Consider the following 13,516-nt stretch of genomic DNA (forward strand, 5'->3'; position numbering starts at 1 on the left):
GCTGCTCCCACAGCATATGGAGGTTGCCAGGCTAGGGATCTAATCAGAGCTGTAGCTGCTGGCCTACACCACAGCCACAGTAGTGCAGGATCTGAGCTGCGTCTGTGACCTACACCACAGCTCACGGCAACACCGGATCCTTAACCCACTGAGTAAGGCCAGGAATTGAACCCACAACCTCATGGTTCCTAGTCGGATTCGTTAGCCACTGAGCCATGACGGGAACTTTGAAGAGCTCTTTTTTTTTAAAAGGATAAACAAAATTGACAAACCTCTGGCGAGGCTCACCAAAAATAAAAGAGAGGATCCAAATGAAATAAGAAATGAAAGAGGAAAAATAATAATCAATAGTAAAGAAATACAAAAAAACTGTAAGTGAATACCATGAACAGTTAAATGCCAACAAACTGGACAACCTAGAAGAAATGGACAAGTTTCTAGATAAGTACAGCCCACCAGAACTGAATCAAGAAGAATAGATGATTTGCACAGACCAATCACCAGATGTGAAATAGAATATGTAGTAAAAAATTAAAAAACTCCCTGCAAAAAAAAAGTCCAGGACCGGATGTCTTCACTGGGGAATTCTGTCAGACGTACAAAGAACTTACGCCTTTCTCAAACTGTTCCAAAAGATTACAGAGGAGAGAACACTCCTAAAGTCATTCTATGAAGACACTACCCAAAAAGGAAAATTATAGGCCAATATCTTTGATGAATATAGATGTGAAAATCCTCAACAGAATATTAGCAGGCCGAATCCAATTACATATAAAAAGAATCATACACTATGATCAGGTTAGATTCATCCTAAGGTAACAAGAATGCTACAGCATAATGCAAATCAATGTGATACACCACATCAAGAAAAAAGATGAAAACTACATGATCATCTCAGTAGATGCATAAAAAGCATTTAATAAAATTCAACATCCATTAATGATAAAAATTCTCACCAAAGTGGATGTAGAGGGAACATATTTCACCATAATAAAAGCTATTTATGACAAACCCACAATCAGCATAGTACTCAGTGGTGAAAGCCTTTTTGCTAATTCTGGAACAAGACAGGGATGCTGACTCTTATCACTTCTTATTCCATATAGAATTGGAAGTTCTAGCCACAGCAATCAGACAAGAAAAAGAAATGAGGTATTTTTATTGGATAGGAAGAGGTAAAATTGTCATTATAAGTAGATGACATGATAGAAAACCCTAAAGCCTACACTCAAAAACAACTAGAACTGGTAAAATGATTCATCAAGGTAGTAGGATACAAGGTTAGCATAAAGAAATATGTTTCATTTCTTTATACTAACAGTGAAATATGAGAAAAATAAAGCTAAAAAATAACTCTTTTAAAATTGTGTCAAAAAAGTAAAATAAAATACTTAGGAGTAAACCTGACCAAGAGGTGAATGAGTTAAAGGCTGAGGACTATGAAACACTGATAAAGGAAATTAAAGATGATTCAAAGAAATGGAAACATAATTAGAAAAATGAATATTTTTAAAATGGCCATACTACCCAAAGCATTCTACAAATTTAGTGTGATCCTTATCAAATTACCCATGTCATTTTTCATACAGCTAGAACAAATAATCCTAAGATTTAGATGAAACCATGAAAAAACCATCATTTTTCACACAACTAGAACAAATAATCCTAAGATTTAGATGAAACCATGAAAAAACCAAAGTTGCCAAAGAAATCTTAAGGAAAAAAAACAAAGCTGGAGGCATAACCCTCCCAGACGATTTTTTTTTTAAAGTATTGATCTCATTGCCTTTTAGTTTTATTTTATTTTAATATATGTTTAATACTCAATGAATTTATTATATTTATAGTTGTAAAATGATTATCACAATCCAATTTTTTTTTAATCTTTTTGCCATTTCTTGGGCTGCTCCTGCAGCATATGGAGGTTCCCAAGCTAGGGGTCTAATCGGAGCTATAGATGCCAGCCTGTGCCGGTGCCACAGCAATGTGGGATCCGAGCTGCGTCTGCAACTTACACCACAGCTCATGGCAACGCCGGATCCTTAATCCACTGAGCAAGGCCAGGGATCAAACCCGCAACCTCATGGTTCCTAGTCGGAGTTGTTAACCACTGAGCCATGACGGGAACTCCTATCACAGCCCAATTTTATAGGATTTCCATCCCACAACCCCAGTGCATCCCACCACCCCCAACCTGTCTCTGTTGGAAACCATAAGTTTTGCAAAGTCTCTGAGTCAGTATCTATTCTGCAAAGAAGTTCATTCTGTCCTTTTTTCAGATTCCACATGTCAGTGAAAGCATTTGGGGTTGGTGTCTCATTGTCTGACTGACTTCACTTAGCATGATAATTTCTAGGTCCATCCATGTTGCTAAAAATGCCAGTATTTTGTTCCTTTTTGTGGCTAAGTAATATTCTGTTTTGTATATATACCGCATCTTCATCCATTCCTCTGTCGATGGACATTGAGGTTGTTTCCATGTCTTGGCTATTGAAAATAGTGCTGCAGTGAACATTGGAGTACATGTGTCTTTCCGAGTCATGATTATCTCTGGATAGATGCCCAGGAGTGGGATTACTGGATCAAATGGTAGTTCTATGTTTAGTTTTCTGAGGAATCTCCATACTGCTTTCCACAGTGGTTGCACCAATTTCCAATCCCACCAACAGTGTACTAGGGTTCCTTTTTCTCCACACCCTCTCCAGCACTGATTGTTTGTAGACTTTTGGATGATGGCCATTCTGGCTGGTGTAAGGTGGTACCTCAGAGTGGTTTTGATTTGCTTTTCTCTGAGAATGAGTGATGTTGAACATCTTTTCATGTGTTTCTTGGCCATCTGTATGTCTTCTTTGGAGAACTGTCTGTTTAGATCTTCTGCCCATTTTTGGATGGGGTTGTTTGTTTTTTTGGTATGGAGCTGCAGAAGGTGTTTATAAATTTTGGAGATTAATCCCTTGTCAGTCAATTCACTTGCAAAGATTTTCTCCCATTCTGTGGGTTGTCTTTTTGTGTTGTTTAGGGTTTCCTTTGCTGTGCAGAAACTCTTAAGTTTGATTAGGTCCCATTTGTTTATTTTTGTTTTTATTGTCAATGCTCTAAGAGGTGGATCTGAGAAGATGTTGCTGTGGTATATGTCAGAGAGTGTTTGGCCTATGTTTTCCTCTAAGAGTTTGATAGTGTCTGGTCTTATATCTAGGTCTTTCATCCATTTTGAGTTTATTTTTGTGTATGGTGTGAGGGAGTGTTCTAATTTCATTCTTTTGCATGTGGCTGTCCAGTTTTCCCAGCACCCCTTATTGAACAAGCTGTCCTTTCTCCACTGTATATCCTTGCCTCCTTTGTCATAGATGAGTTGGCTGTAGGTGTGTGGGTTTATTTCTGGGCTTTCTATCCTGTTCCACTGATCTGTATTTCTGTCTTTATGCCAGTACCATATGGTTTTGATGATTGTTGCTTTCTAGTATAGTCTGATGTCAGGGAGCCTGATTCCTCCATTTTTCTTTTTCAAGATATTTTTGGCTCTTCTGGGTCTTTGGTGCTTCCAAACAAACTTTAAAATATTTTGTTCGAGTTCTGTGAAGAATGTCCTTGGTAATTTGATAGGGATTGCATTGAATCTGTAGATTGCTTTAGGTAGTATAGTCATTTTGATAATATTAACTCTTCCAATCCATGAGCATGGTATATCTTTCCATCTATTTGTGTCATCTTTGATTTCTTTTATCAGTGGCTTATAACGTTTTCAGAATACAGGTCTTTTGTCTCTTTAGGTAGGTTTACTCCTAGGTATTTCATTCTTTTGGATGCAATGGTAAACGGGATTGCTTCCCTAATTACTCTTTCTGACCTTTCATTGTTAGTGTATAGAAATGCCGTCGATTTCTATGTATTAATTTTGTATCCGCCAACTTTGCCAAATTCCTGGATGATCTCTAACAGTTTTCTGGTAGAGTCTTTAGGATTCTCTAGGTATAGTATCATGTCATTTGCAGATAGTGATAGTTTTACTTTTACCTTTCCAATTTGGATTCCTTTTATCTCTTTCACTTCTCTAATTGCTGTAGCTAGGACTGCCTAAGCTGTGTTGAAGAGTAGTGGCGGGAGCAGACATCCTTGTCTTGCTCCTGATCTCAGTGGGAATTCTTTCAGCTTTTCACCATTGGGAATGATGTTAGCTATGGGTTTGTCTTATATGACCTTTATTATGTTGAAGTAGGTTCCCTCTTTGCCCAGTTTCTGAAGCTATTTTTTTTTTCTTTATCAGAAATGGGTGTTGGATTTTGTCAATGGCTTTTACTGCATCTATTGAGAGGATCATGTGGTTTTTATTCTTCAGTTTGTTAATATGGTGTATCACACTGATTGATTTGTGGATATTGAAGAACCTTGCATCCCTGGGATAAATCCCACTTGATCCTGATGTACAATCCTTGTAATGTATTGTTGGATGCAGTTTGCTAATATTTTGTTGAGGATATTTGCATAGATGTTCATCAGTGAAATTGGCCTGTAGTTTTCTTTTTTTGTGGAGTCTTTGTGTGGTTTTGGTATCAGGGTGATGGTGGCCTCATAGAATGAGTTTGGGAGTATCCTTTCTTGTGAAATTTTTTGAAATAATTTTAGAAGGATAGGTATTAGCTCTTCTCTAAATGTTTGATGGAATTTGCCTGTGAAGCCATCTGGCCCTGGACTTTTGTTTGTTGGAAGTTTCTTAATCACAGTTTCCATTTCATTACTTGTGATTGGGCCGTTCATCTTTTCTATTTCATCTTGGTTTAGTCTTGGAATATTGTACCATTCTAAGAATTTGTCCATTGCTTCTAGGTTTTCCGTTTTATTGGTGTATAGTTGCATATAGTAGTCTCTTATAAACCTTTGTATTTCTGTGATGTCTGTTGCTACTTCACCTTTTTCATTTCTAATTTTATTGATTTGCGTCCTCTCTCTTTTTTTCATGGAAAGTCTGGCTAAGGATTTATCAATTTTGTTGATCTTTCCAAAGAACCAGCTTTTCGTTTCATTGATCTTTTCTGTGGTTTTCTTCTTTTCTATTCCATCGATGTCTGCTCTGATCTTTATGATTTCTTTCCTTCTACTAACCTTAGGTCTTGTCTGTTCTTCTCTCTTGAGCTGCTTTAGATATAAAGTTAGTTGTTTATTTGAGCTTTTCCTTGTTTCCTGAGGTGGGCTTGTCTTGCTATAAGCTTTCCTCTTAGAACGGCTTTTGCTGCATCCCATAGGTTTTGGAGTGTTGTATCTTTGCTGTCATTTGCTTCCAGGTATTTTTTAATTTCCTTTTTGATTTCTTCAGTGATCCATTGGTTGTTAGGTAGCACGTTGTTTAGTCTCCATGTGTTTGTATTTTTTGCCGTTTTTTGGTTTTTTTTTTTTTTGTCTTTTTTTTTGTCTTTTTGCCATTTCTTGGGCCGTTCCTGCGGTATATGGAGGTTCCCAGGCTAGGGGTCAAATCACAGCTATAGCCACTGGCTTACACCACAGCCACAGCAACGCCAGATCCGAGCCGTGTCTGTGACCTACACCACAGCTTACAGCAAGGCCGGATCCTTAACCCACTGAGCAAGGCCAGGGATCGAACCTGCAACCTCATGGTTCCCAGTCAGATTCGTTAACCACTGTGCCACCACGGGAACTCCCCGTTTTTTTCTTGTTGTTGATGTCCAGTTGTATAGCGTTGTGGTTGGAGAAGATGCTTGATATGATTTCAGTTTTCTTAAAGTTAGCGAGGCTGGATTTGTAGCCCAAGATGTGATCAGTCTTAGAGAGTGTTCCGTGTGCACTTGAGAAGAATGTGTATTCTGTTGCTTTTGGATGGAATGTCCTATACATATCTATTAAGTCCATCTGGTCTAATGCATCATTCAGGGCCTGTGTTTCCTTATTGATTTTCTGTCCGGATGATCTGTCCATTGCTGTAAGTGGGGTGTTAAAGTCCCCCACTATGATTGTGTTATTGTCGATTTGTCCTTTTAAGGTTGTTAGCAGTCACCTTATATATTGTGGTGAACCTATGTTGGGTGTGTAGATATTTAAAATTGTTATATCTTCTTCTTGGATTGATCCATTGATCATTATGTAGTGAGCTTCCTTGTCTCTTAAAATATTCTTCATTTTAAGGTCTGTTTTGTCGGATATGAGTACTGCTACTCCAGCTTTCTTTTGACTCCCGTTTGCATGGAGTATTTTCTTCCATCCTCTCACTTTCAATTTGTATGTGTCCCTAGAAGTGAAGTGGGTCTCTTGAAGACAGCATATATATATGGGTCTTGTTTTTGTATCCATTCAGCCAGTCTCTGTCTTTTGGTTGGGGCGTTTGGTCCATTAACATTTAAGGTAATTATGGCTATGTATGTTCTTATTGCCATTTTATTAATTGCTTTGGATTTGTTTTTGTTGCTCTTTTTTCTTCCCTCCTTCTCTTGTTCTCTCTGATGACTATCTTTAGTGTTGTATTTGAGTTGATTGTTCTTATTTGTTTGTGTATCCATTGTAGATTTTTGGTTTGCAGTTCTTCTGAAGTTTTGATGTAAGAGTCTGTACATATGCGAGACTGTTTTAATTTGTTGGTCTCTTAAGTGCAAGTGTATCGCCAGTGTCCTGCATTTGTACCCTCCTCTTCTCATGATTTCTGATTCTGGTGGCATAATTGTGCATGGATGATTTCGTATCTTTGCTATATATAATATACCTTTACTGGTGAGCCTTGTCATTTGTGGTAATTTTGTTTCCTGTTGCTGTCTTTTCTTTTCTGCCTTGAGTAGTTTCTTTTTTAGTATTTGTTGTAAGGCTGGTTTAGTGTTGCTGAATTCTCTCAGCTTTTGCTAATCTGTGAAGCTTTTGATTTCTCCTTCAAATCTGAGTGAGAGCCTGGCTGGGTAAAGTAATCTTGGTTGGAGGTTTTTTTCCTTTCATCACATTAAGTATATCATGCCACTCCCTTCTGGCCTGCAGAGTTTCTGCTGAAAAATCTGCTGATAACCTTATGAGGTTTCTTTGTATGTTATTTGTTTCTTTTCCGTAGCTGCTTTCAGTATTTTCACTTTGTCTTTAGTTTTGGTCAGTTTGATTGATATGTGTCTTGGGGTGATCCTCCTTGGGTTTATTTTATATGGTACTTGTTGTGCTTCCTGGGTTTGAGTGGTTAGGGATGTTTTCACTTATTATCTCTTGGAATATTTTTTCTGTCCCCTTCTCTCTCATCGCCTTCTGGCACTCCTATAATACGGATGTTGGTGCATTTAATGTTGTTCCAGAGTCTCTGAGAATCTCTTCATTTGTTTTCAATGTTTTTTCTATTCTGTTCCTCATCCGTAATTTCCACTTATCTGTCTTCAGCCTTGATTATTTATTCTTCTGCCTCCTGTATTCTGCTGTTAGCTGCTTCTAATGAATTTTTTATTTCAGTTATTGTATTTTGCATCTCTTCTTAAGTTTTATATCTTGTATCTCTTTGGTCAGTGTTTCCTGTAAGTTATCCATCTTTGCCTCCAGTTTATTTCCAATGTCTTGCATCATCTTCAGCACAAACAGTCTAAAGTCTTTTTCCTGGAGGCTGAGAATCTCCTGATCACTTAGCTGATTTTCTGGGGGTTTTCCTTTCTCCCTCATTTGAGTTATAGTTCTCTGTCTTTTCATTTTTGTAGGTTTTTGGTGTGGTGACCTTCTTCCAGATAATAGAGTTGTAGCCTCTCTTACTTCTGGTGTCTGGTCCCCTTGTGGGTGGTTTTAGTATGGGGGGCTTCCTGTGTGCTTCCTGATAGGAGGGACTGATGCCTGCCCACTGGTAGGTGAGCTGATTCCTATCCTTGTGATGGGTGGCGCTTTGTCTCTGGATGTGGTTAGAGGTGGCTATATGCCTGGGGGGGTCTTTAGTCCACCTGTTTACTGAGGGGTGGGGCTGTGATCCCACTTAGATTGTTGTTTGGCCTTGGGCTTCTCAGGGCTGATGGGTGGGGCCAGATTTTCCCAAAATGGCTGCCTCCAGAGAAAGGCATGCTGCTGAATATTCCCAAGAGCTTTGCTTCCAGTGCCCTTCCCCCACAACAATCCACATTCACCCCTGTTTTCTCTGGAGGTTCTCCAAGAACTGCAGTCAGGTTTGACCCAGATTCCTATGGAGATTTGCTTTGCCCTGGGAGCCAGTGCACATGAAAGTCTGTGTGCACCTTTTAAGAATCAGGTCTCCGATTCCCCCAGTCCCATGGAGCTCCAGCACCCAGGCCCCACTGGCTTTCAATGCCAGATGTTCCAGGGGCTCTTTCTCTGAGTGCCAGATCCCCATTGGTGAGGGTGTGATGTGTGGCTGAGAACTCTCACTTCTGTAGGTGAGTCTTTGCGAACCAGTTAGTTTCCAGTCTGTGGGGCTTCCCACCTGGGAGGTATGGGGTTGGTTATATCATGTAATTGCCCCTCCTACCTCTTGATGTGGCCTCCTCTTTGTCTTCTGGAGTAGGATGTCTTTTTGAAGGTTTCTGGTCCATTTGGTTGAAGCTTGCTCAGCCTTTAGTTGTAAATTTTGTTGTTTTTATGAGAGAAGTTGAGCTCCAGTCCTTCTATTCTGCTATCTTAATCCCATCTCCCAACTCTCCCAGACTTAGGACAATACTACAAAACTACAGTAATCAAAACAGCATGTTATTGGCATAAACAACAGATACAATGTTCAATGAAACAGAATAGAGAGACCAGTCAATTAATCCTCAACAAAGGAGACATATATAATGGAGAGAAGACATTCTTTTCAGCAAGTGGTACTAGGAAAGCTGGACAGCTGCATGTAAATCAGTGAATTTGGAACACTCCACACCATACACACTCACAAAAATGACAAAATGGCGTGGTGACTTAAAAACAAGATATGACAGTGTAAAACTAGAAGAGAACATAGACAAAACATTCTTGGATGTAAATTGTAACTGTTTTCTTAGATCAGCCTTCCAAAGCAAAAGAATTAAAAGAAAAAAGTAAACAAATGGAATCAAATCTAACTTACTGACTTTTTTTTGGCCCATGCCAGGGATCAGCCTCTCACCACAGCAGCGACCCAAGCCACTACTGTGATACTACCAGATCTTAAACCCACTGCACCACAGGAGAGTTCCTAAACGTAATGGTGTTTGGACAGCAAATGAAACCATTAACAAAATAAAAAATGCAGTGTACAGAAGGGGAGAAAATATTTACAAGCAATGTGACCAACACAGGATTAGTTTCCAAAATACACGGACAGCTCATACAGCTCAATATCAGGAAAACAAACCTAATCCAATAAGTGAGCAGAAGACCTAAACAGACGTTTCTGCAAAGAAGATATATAGATCGGCAACTGGCACATGAAAAGATGCTCCATATTGCTAATTAGTAGAGAAATGCAAATCAAAACTGCGGTGTGTTATCACCTCATACTGGTCAGAATGGCCTCCATCTAAAAGCCGGCAAATAGTAAATGCTGGGATAAGCTGTGAGATCCTTTTGTATAGTGCAGAGAACTGTATCTAACCACTTGTGATGGAACATGGTGGAGGATAATGTGACCCAAAAAATATATATACATATATGTATAACTGGGTCGCTTTACAGCAGAAGTTGACAGAACATTGTAAATCAATTATAATAAAAGTAATAATAAATGCTGGAAAGGCTGTGGACAAAAGGGAGCCCTCTTACACTGTTGATGCGAATGTAAATTGGTGCAGCCACTGTGGAAAACAGTATAGAGGTCCTTTAAAAAGTAAAACTAGAATTGCTGCATGATCCAGCAATCCCACCCCTGAACATGTATCAGGAAAAGATGACAATTCTAATTTGAAAAGATACTGCACCCCGATGTTCATGGCAGCACTACTTAAAATAGCCAAGACATGGAAGCAACCTAAATGTCCATTGACAGAGGAATGATAAAAGATGTGGTAAATGTATACTATACAGTGGAATATTACTCAGCCATAAAAAAGAATGGAATAATGCCATTTGCAGCAACATGATTGGACCTAGAGATTATCATAATCTAAGAAGTTAAGTCAATGAAAGGCAAATATCATGTAGAATTTATTTGTGGAATTTAAAAAACTGAACTTATTCACAAAACCAAAACAGACTCACAGACATAGAAAACAAACTTCGCAAACTTAACAAACTTATGGTTACCACATGGGAAAGTAGGGGGAGATATAAATTAATTAAGAGTTTAGGATAAATAGATACACTACTGTATATGTAATAGATAGACAACATGCACCTACTGTATAGCACAGGGAACTATACTTAATAACTTGTAATGATAAACTATATGGGAAAAGAATCTGAAAAAGTATATATATGTATGTGTATATATGTGTGGATATATCTTAGTCACTTTGGTGTATACTTGAAACTAACATAACATTGTAAATTAACTATATTTCAGTTAAGTTTTGTAAAAAATCAAAAACCTAAACATAAGAGCTCAAGGTATAAAACCCTTAGAACAAAATATAGGGGGAAATCTTCATGACATTGGATTTGATAATGACTTCTTGGTTATGACTCCAAAGTGCAGGAACAAAAGAAAAAATAGATAAATTGGACTTCAATATTTAAAACTTTTGTGCATCAAAAGACAGAATGAAAAGTCATCCTATAGAATAGGAGAAACTACTTGCAAATCATGTATCTAATAAGGGACTAGTATCCAGAATTATATAGAAGTCCTAAAACTGAACAACCAAAACCAAATAACCCTATTCAGAAATGGACAAAAGACTTGAATAGAAGTCTTTCTATTCTAATTCTCTCAAAAAGATACAGATATGAAATAACCAATGAAATGATGTTCAACAATATTAACTATTAGGAAAATGCAAACCAAAACCAAAGTGAGATACAACTGCATATCCATTAGGATGGGTGTCATCAGAAAGAAATTATGAGTATTGGCAGGGATGTGGAGATATTGGAACCCTAGTGTATTGCTGGTGGTGTAAGTGGTACAGCTACAATTGAAAACAGTATAGTGGTTTCTCAAACAATTAAAAGTAGAATTACCATGTGATCCAGTAGGTTCACTTCTGGGTGTATACCAAAAGAAGTGAAAGCAGAGACTTGAGCAGATGTTTCTATACCCATATGTTTTTTAATTTTTTTATTATCGTTGATTTACATTGTCCTGTCAATTTCTGCTGTACAGCAAAGTATATACATCTATACACACTCTCATATTATCTTTCATCATGTCCCATCACAAATGATTGGACATAGTTCCCTGTGCTGTATAGCAGGACCTCATTACTTATGTAAATGTAGCAGTTACATATGGTATCTTTCTCTTTCTGACTTCACTTAGTATGAGAATCTCTAGTTTCATCCATGTTGCTGCAAATGGCATTATTTTGCTCTTTTTTATGCTTGAGTAGTATTCCATTGTATATAGGTACCACATCTTTTTTTTTTTGGCTTTTGTCTTTTTTTGAGGGCTGCACCCACAGCAAATGGAGATTCCCAGGCTAGGGTCCAATCAGAGCTGAAGTTGCTGGCCTACACCACAGCCACAGCAGCACAAGATCTGAGCCACGTCTGCGACCTACGCTACAGCTCACAGCAGTGCTGGTTCCTTAACTCAGTGAGGCCAGTGATCGAACCTGCAATCTCATGGTTCCTAGTCGGATTTGTTAACCACTGAGCCACGACAGGAACTCCTATACTACATCTCTACATCTTCTTAATCCATTCATCTCTCAGTGGACATTTAGGTTGTTTCCATGTCTTGGCTGTTGTGAACAGTGCTTCAGGGTGCATAGGGTGCATGTAATCTTTTTGTGTGTGCCTTTTTTTTTTTTTTGCTTTTTAGGCCCGCACCTGTGGCACATAGAGGTTCCCAGGCTAGGCGTCAAATAACTGCAGCTGCTGGCCTATGCCACAGCCACAGCAACACTGGGATCCAAGCCACCTCTGTGACCTACACCACAGCTCATGGCAACAGTGGATCCTTAATGCTCTGAGCAAGGCCAGGGATTGAAGCCATGTCTCATGGATACTAATCAGATTTGTTACCACTGAGCCACAACGGGAACTCCACATGTATCTTTTTGAATGATATATGCTTGGATATATGCCCAGGAGTGGGAATTGCTGGATCATATGGTAGTTCTATATTTAGTTTCCTGAGGAACCTCCATACTGTTTTCCAAAGTGATTGTACCAATTTACATCCCCACCAAGAGTGCAGGAGGGTTCCCCTTTCTCCACACTCCCTCCAGCATTTGCTATTTGTAATCTTATTAATGATAGCCATTCTGACCAGTGTGAGGTGGTACCTCCTTGTAGTTTTGATTTGCATATCTCTAATGATTAGTGATGTTGATCATTTTTTCATGTGCCTGTTGGCCATCCATATGTCTTCTCTGAAGAAACGTCTGTTTAGGTCTTCTGCCCACTTTTCAATTGGGTTGTTTGTTTTTTTGCTGTTGAGTTGTTTGTATATTTTGGAGATTAAGTGCTTGTCAGTTGCATCATTTGCAGCTATTTTCTCCCATTCTGTAGGATGTCTTTTCAGGTTTTTTTTTGGTTTCCTTTGCTATGTAAAAGTTTGTAAGTTTGATTAGGTCCCACTGGTTTATTTTTGTTTCTATTTGCATTGCCTCAGGTGACTGACTTAAGAAAACATGTGTACAGTTGATGTCAAAGAATGTTTTGCCTGTGTTCTCTTCTAGGAGTTTTATGGTATCTTATATTTAAGTCTTTAAGCCATTTTGTGTTTATTTTTGTGCATGGTGTGAGAGCATATTCTGGTTTCATTGATTTACATGCAGCTATCTAGCTTTCCCAACACCACTTGCCTGAGAGACTTTTTCCCATTTTATATCCTTGCCTCTTTTGTCAAAGATTAATTGACCATAAGTGTCTGAGTTTCTTTCTGGGTTCTCTATTCTGTTCCATTGGTCCATATGATGGTTTTTGTACTGGTACCACACTGTCTTAATTACTGTAGCTTTACAGTATTGTTTGAAGTCTGGAAGAGTTATGCCTCCTGCTTTGCTTTTTTCCCCTCTCAGGATTGCCTTGGCAATTCTGGGTCTTTTGTGGTTCCATATAAAATTTTGAATTGTTTGTTCTAGTTCTGTGAAAAATGTCAGGGGTGATTTGATGGGGATTGCATTATGTATGTAGATTGCTTTGTATATACCCATATTTATAGCAGCATTTACAATAACCAAAAGTTGGAAACAACCTGAATGTCCATGAGTAGATTGATGGATAAAATGTGGTATGTATATGCAAAGAGATATTCAGACTTAGGAAATAAATTCTGACACATGCTACAAGATCAATGAACTTTGAAGACATTATGCTAAGTGGAATAAACTAGTCACAAAAAGATAAAAATAATTATATGGTTTCACTTATATGAGGTACCTAGAATAGTGAAGTTCATAGAGACAGAACGTACAGTAATGTGGGTCTAATTCCTTGGTTGTTGGATATTTAGTCTACGATCAGTTATTTTATTTAAAAATAAGACATC

General features: G+C 38.3%; 1 protein-coding gene across 3 annotated transcripts in view; it reads left to right on the forward strand.

Annotated features, from left to right (window-relative positions):
* Positions 1-13,516, forward strand: part of PTPDC1 (protein tyrosine phosphatase domain containing 1) — a 97,398-nt gene that overhangs the window by 55,286 nt on the left and 28,596 nt on the right. The gene's annotated exons all lie outside the window — the stretch shown is intronic.

Source organism: Sus scrofa, chromosome 3 (assembly GCF_000003025.6).
Source record: "Sus scrofa isolate TJ Tabasco breed Duroc chromosome 3, Sscrofa11.1, whole genome shotgun sequence".
NCBI classification, from domain to species: Eukaryota; Metazoa; Chordata; class Mammalia; order Artiodactyla; family Suidae; genus Sus; species Sus scrofa.